Below are 7,081 nucleotides of genomic sequence, written 5' to 3' on the forward strand. Positions count from 1 at the left end.
AATTATTGCATGTTATTTTAGACTTTTCAGATGGAAACTGAGAGAACTTCCATGTGACATGTTCAGGAAAGGCCTTCCACCTATGCCTGAGTGGTCTGCACCTGAGGACACAGCATCTCCAGGTGACCCCAGAGATCGTCTGTCTGCTGTCCTTCAGGAGCGCTGTCTGATTCCCACAGGTAAACAGCTCTGGGGAAGCCTCAGGTCAACTGTCATAAAAGGATAAAGAAACTTGCAGTATCACTACACTGAAGATATATTTAGTCTGTAAGGTGCCAATCTGTGCATAGTCTTATTCTAAAGGACGTTACATTGCATCCCGAAATTTGACAGAAAGAAGATGAATGAGCACTAGGAGAAAATTTCCAGCACCTTCCCAAGAACATAGCATGTAAACAATCACACCACCGTGGGGCTGACATTTCAACTCTGAGTTTTAAAACATTTTTAGTGTAGTTGATTGTTTTGATTAAAATATAGAATTTTAGGTCTGGAAGGGATCCTGGGGATCCTGTGTCTTTTCAAATGTTATTTTAGAAGCAGAAATCTGGCTCCCCTCTTAAAAAACAAAACAGAATCTTAACACCAAAGTAAAACTGATAAAAATAGAATTACTCTGCTGACGGGGGCAGGCATGCAATGCCTAAGCTCGCCAAATTACAGTCTGAAATCCACTTATCTAGATCTTATCTATATTTCTAGATTATAGGCCAACCCATTTAATAGACTAGGGCTGGGGTCATTTCTAAGCCATCTTACAAGACCCATAACTGTCTTCGGCAGAAAAATCCATTTCCTTCTTTTCACCCTTTTGTCTCTTTTGAACCTCAAGAGCAGAAGGCTAATTAAAATCTTGACTATACTAGGTCCCTAACTTATTTTACTTACTTATTCTATTTTATCCTTATTCCTATTCCCATCCCATCCCCACAAAGGAAATATCCTTATGTGTGAAAGTGTATCTTTTTGTTTGTATTCTTGCAGAAACCACATTGTTTTCTGTGCACATATTTTGATTTTATGTAAATAGTATGAGTCCTACACATCATTGGATGGGTTTGAGAATTTCCTTTGGGATTTATGCATGAGAGTGGAATTGCTGGGTCACAGGATATGTGTGTGTATGTGGACACCTCATTTGCAGCAGTCTTCCAGATTGTTCTCGAGAAGAGCTCCACATGCCCTCCAGTGGTGGACCTGCATCCTTCCCACACTTGCTATCACTGGGCTTCTTAGCTTCTAACCAGCCTCACGAATGTAAAGTGCTGTCTTGGGTGCATTTGCACGTCTATGATTATGAAAGAATGTGCGCTGCTCCCCATGCTTAATGGCCTCGTGGGTTTCCTTTCATGAAAATTGTCTCTATCCTTTGTCAATTCTCCTACAAAACATGCTATCTTTTTCTTGCAGCTTTACTGAAGTCCCTTTCATATTCTAGAGAGATCAGTTATTCTCCCATTGGTTCAAACACCAGAAATACCTTTTCCAACTCTCCCATCTTGCAGCTCTGGACTCAGGGCAGAGTACTTAACCTCTGTGCACCTTACTTTCCTCCTCCACAAGATGGGGATAACAGGACGTGCCTCACAGGGTGTGTGAGGATGAAATGAGTTGACTATTTACTGTGCTTTAATGTTTTCCAGTAATTAAAGAAGAAAATAAGTTTCTAAGCAGGAAATGTGTATTCATAATTGGAAGGAATGGCTTTTTGTCCTTACTGGGTATTAAGTTACTTTTCATGGATTAAATTTTAGTGACTATTCAATGTTAAGAGAACTGGATTGCTTAATATAAAAAGTAATTTAGCCCATATTTACCTCAACCCCAACCTGAATTTCAGTATTCATGATTACTGCCCCGCCTTCACTTCCATGAGTTCATTTCACAGATGGGCGGGGGGGGAGGTCTTTCGGTCTTCTCTGAGGCCAGTCTCAGGACAGGACAAGCAAACTGTGATATGATATGGCCATTGCAAATTGCCCCAAAATATGGGCCCAACTAGAATTAGGCATTAGCCACACTGGCGCCCTTCTAAGCACAGAGCCTTTGGGGACCTTTGGCTGTCCAGATTTATGGAAGGATTTCTGGTGCTTGTGGGAGGGGGTAAAAAAGTGATGAAGAAAGCATGTTAGAATGATATTTTAGTTCTTTTCAAAATCCTTCACTCTAAAAGGGGCTGGGGAGAAGAGAGTGGACAGAGTTGTGTGCATGCCTTGGAGCAACCATGGACAGAGTCCCCTCCCAGACCCACATGGGCCCTGTGAGGTGACAGCTGGCAGATGAGTGCCAGGCCGCCACCCCAACTGGCCGGAGAAGAAGCACATTCTGCCTCTCCTCCTTTATTCACCAACAACTCTCCTTGGCTGGAACCCGCTCCTTGGAGCCACAGGACACACCATTTCCAACAATATCCTTCTGCGCAAATCCTCACTAGAACACTGTTAATAAAAAACCAAAAGCACACCTGTAGATAAACCCAAGGAATTCTGCCAATAAATGGGCACTGACTAACTAGAAGATAAGAGGCAGTGGGTCTTAACATTGTTTGAGGAGAGACCAAAGGTGTCCGAGTCATTGTTCTTGCCTTGAAGTAGCTTGTGACACAGTGGAGAAGGTGGAGTAAATTTAAACATGGACCAATCAGGACATAGAGTCAGAGCAGCAGGTAAGCGGTTAAGCTTTGGAAAAACCTTCTCTATCAAATCTTGATCCTGTCACTTAGTATCCCTGTGTGACTTTGAGCAAATTGCATAACTGCTCTTTCTTTGCTTCAGTGTTTTGTTTTGTTTCATTTTTCATGTAAAGTGGGCAATAATATTTACATATCACAGGATTGCAAAAGGATTCAGTGAGATATTATGCAATGTCCAGAGTAAGTGCTCAATAAATGCAAGGTATTGTGATGAAGGTGATGAAGAACTACAAGAAGTCCAGAGGGTAAGCTGCAGCCAGGACCCCCATTACAAGCCAGGCTCCCTACTGGATGCAGTAGGCCACTGGAGGGCTCCATGCAGGAAGGGACACGATCAGAGTGATTGAGGAAGGTTAAGAGACAGTGTTTATTTGGCAAGCATTGTGGCTGGCCCTGCAGGGAGAGCGGGAAGGAGGATACACCACAAATCAGAGTAACACACAATCTTGAACACCGAGAGCTTCTAATCTGCTAGGACAGTGGCACCACCACTTATCTCCCATGGTGTTTCTTACTCCCAAGCAACCCTAACGCTAATCAGGAAAGCTGACATTTTTCTCTCTTTCATGTAAAGTGTTGAGTAAAAGCATCTCTAGATGCTGCCAGGTTCCTGCCCGCCCCCTGCAGCATCGCAGCTGTCTAGCCAGCTCTGAGATTTCCCTGGTTTCAGGAGCATCTCTCTGCTCTGTCTGTAGTCACAGCACCATGTGGGATCTGAGCCAGTCTGGGTCCAGCAACCCCAGACAAGACCATGCTGAAGACTTGGGGGCCACATTTAGTGACAAGAAGCAAGAAGGAGGGAATCTTCATTTGCCAAGGGCCTTCCCTAAGCATCTGGTCTAGGGGCGCCCTCTGAGACACCTGGACAGGGGAAGGGGAGTGTGAATTCTGGGTCATAAATGAAGAAATGGAGGCTGGGAAGTCTTGACAAAGCTTGTAGCTCTGACTTTCTAATCCCGGGCCCTTCCTTAGTCTTAGTACTAAGCCCCAGCTATCCCAGCTCTGGAGAATGGATCCTGCCATGTGCCTGAGTGCTGGAATCCTGAAGCTTTGCCTACCAAGTGCTTCCATCCACCCCTACTTCCCATACCCAAGCTGCTGCCGCCTCTGAGTCAATTTCCTCAACATCTGTAATTAGCAGCTACACTTGTCAGTCATTTAGCCCCTATGATGGAGGAGACAACATGGGAAGTGCTCTGCATGCGTTAGGCTCATGAGCCTCCATCAACTCCACACAACCGTATTAATCCCACTTTACAAGAACCCATCAGAGAAATCGCAAACTAAGCCATTTGCCCATTTTTGCACAATAAAACCATGTTCTTAGGTATTTGTTTGCCTTCGAGGTAGGTTTGCCACCCTAAACCAGTCCAGATCTAAAATTTGATCATCTCTTCACAGAATTCTGCAACCATACATGATGATATCTACAGAGCAGATAAATATAAAAGCACTGTTATTTGGTTTGGCAATGTACTTGACTTGGTTTAGTTTAAAATCAAAATTCTTCTGCGTGTGCCTTATTCACACTCATCCTGGACAGGGGACAGTAGCAACCCTAAGGGACACCGGGTGGCTGGTAGGAGGCCTCAGATAAACGTGCCACAGCTAAACCAAGCTGCTGGGACACAGATCAAGAACCTCTGTGGGGAAGTTTCTTGGAACAAGTTCCTTTGTACTACAGAGACTCTGAGATTTCTTGATTTTTTTAAAAGTTGATGCCAAATTCATCTTAATCGGTTTCAATTTAACTTTCTCCTCTACCCTTGGCATTAAGTATTTTCAATTATCAATGTTACTTCCCTATACGTGTTTGTTTTGAAAGACTCATTTGAGAACAATGAAAGAGAACTCCTTTCTCATAGATGTCAGCAAAACATGGCCTTAAAAAAGAAATCATCCATATTAAACGTACACACTGTTTTCTCCCTTAATCCCCACAAATGTGCTACAATCTTTAGAATAGGAGATTTGGGCGCCTCATTCCTTGTGTTTATGTCTCAGAGGCATCGGTTTACGGCGCCCCCCCCATCCCAAGGGGCTGAAGACACACATGCTGTCTTTCGTCTTGTGCTGTCGCCCACGCTACGCGTCCTGTTGGCAGAAACCCCATGAAATCAGAGCCACCCCGTGCGTCCGTAGGACATAAGCAACATGAGACACTGTCCAGCAGAGAGGATGAGGAGAGCATGTACGAAGGAGCTGTCCCCTTGGGAGCCTTCATCACACACCTCGGAGCGGCCTGAGCTGGTTTATGTCATTGCTGTCCCTGTAATGGATGTTCTGTCTTCTCTCAGGAGGGGAGCAATACCTTTAGCCTCCTTAGCTCCTGAGATGTGGGCTCGAAGTCCAGAAACTCCACAACACGAACAGCAAAGACTTTCAAAGCCATCGGATCTCATTAAGACCAAACTGTCATAGGGGTCCCCTGGTCCTAAGCGTCAGGGCTAATGCTGTGTCTCGCTTCCTTTCCTCTGGCCAGCAGGCCCTGCCCAGGCACTCGCTCCATTTAACTCTTACACAGGCCTTACTCGGGTCTGTAACGCTGGACACCACGGCATCTCACAGAAAACCACCATTTTACACAATCTGCCTCCATGTGGCACAGACAATAATGAAATAGACTTCCATGCCATATAAAATAAAATTGCATTCCATCCAGGATATCCTAATTTAAGTCTAATAGGTGAAATTCCTATGTCTGCATTATGAAACCATGACAAAATAAACAGTTACTTCTCAACACACAACTGCTAAAACAGCTGACACCAACCCAAGAAGAAAAGTTCTCCAATCATTTGGGTGCAGAGAGGAAGATCACCGGTGTGCTGTTTTCTGCACAGGAACAGTAAACACCCGTGATAACGGGGGCATCTAACTTCTCACGTTATGTGAAACCTCCTAATTTGTCTCTGAACTACTTTTTTAAGAAACGAGAAAACACAGTCTCCCATGTTTATTTTTAGGTTTTATCAGACATAAATACAACATAAGTTAACAAGAAAACCCATAAAAGACATTATAGACCCCCTAAACAGACGCTACCTTGTCAGAATTACTTTCAAACACTTAAATGTTTCGACATTTCAGTTAAATGTTTGGTGTGAGTGTTAATAATCAGATAATTGAGGCCAGAGGGCATGTGTAGGGACAGACTTGTGAAACTGGGCTTCGTTTTTCCATATAATTCTCTCAACTTTCTGGTCCCTGTGATCCCTGTTCAAATGGAAAACCAGAGACTCATCTGTCACCTGGTCCTCTCCCCTGCTCTTGCCCTATAACAATCTTCCAAGGAGCTCACCTGCCTAATGAGACTGGCTTTGATAGTAGAATAATCCCCTCTGTGTCTGAAGTTCAGGCTTGTACCCAGCCCGCCTCCTTCAGGTGGCTTCCACTGTGAGGATGGCCAATGGCACGGCCCTTCCTCAGTCCCTATGAGGCCCAAGGGTCCAGGACAATGTTAAAGAAGTCAGCATGGGCACCTGCTCCAGAGCTCCAGGGACACTCCTCTGTCCATTCCGCTCACCTCCCGCTGACATCATTCAAGCCCAGCACGCCCACCAGGAAGAAAGCTGCCCTGCAGAAGACCCCGTCCTGATTTCTGGAAACTAATACCTCCAGGTTTTAAGTTAGGGACCTCAAAACAAACTGCTGGAGAAGTGATAGAGGGTGAGGAACCTTGGAAACCAACTGACTGCACTACTCAGATCCTGAAACCGAGGTCCATGGATGTCGCCCGTGGTCCCCGATCACTCACAGGGACAGGGTTCCTGGGTCCAGGGGTCAGCAGCCTTTCCACCACGTCATCTGCTTCCCTAATTAGAGAGTCAGATCCACATTTTTAGGAAAAACCCAACAATAATCGCCAAGCTCATTCCCTGACTTTCATTTTTAATTTCCCTGAACACAGTTTTTAAAGTTCAACAGCTGAATCAGTCTTACACTTTGAGGGCTGTGCTGCGTGGGGCCCTCACTGTCCCCACAACTTAGATGCAGGAATTTTTTTTTAAATCGCATTTATATACTCACCTTCTTATAGGCCCCTACACCACATCCCTCACTAGTTTTCTCTATTATTATGCAAGTACCAGCCCCAAAGTTACCTTGTTTTATTATAAGCACAGAAAAGTTAGAGCACAGCACTCCTTTAAAAGCCATGTTACTAATCTGTCTTACAGATGAAAGGGCCTTAACCCTCATTTGTCATCTCACCAGTCATTTGTCATTCCAAAATGTTACACCGAAAACCGAAGGAACTTTGCCTTCTCCCCTGACAGAGTGGAAATAAACTTCCTTTCTTGGTTATGCTTTAAGAAAGAAAACAAAAGGGGGCCGGCCGGGTGGCGCAGGCGGTTGGAGCTCCATGCTCCTAACTCCGAAGGCTGCCGG

At 44.7% G+C, this 7,081-nt stretch overlaps 1 protein-coding gene across 1 annotated transcript in view; it reads right to left on the minus strand.

Moving 5' to 3' along the window:
- SLC22A3 (solute carrier family 22 member 3) overlaps positions 1-7,081 on the minus strand; it is a 94,551-nt gene that overhangs the window by 81,821 nt on the left and 5,649 nt on the right. The window lies entirely within an intron of this gene.

The sequence above is a fragment of the Rhinolophus hipposideros genome (assembly GCF_964194185.1).
Source record: "Rhinolophus hipposideros genome assembly, chromosome: 3".
Taxonomy (NCBI): domain Eukaryota; kingdom Metazoa; phylum Chordata; class Mammalia; order Chiroptera; family Rhinolophidae; genus Rhinolophus; species Rhinolophus hipposideros.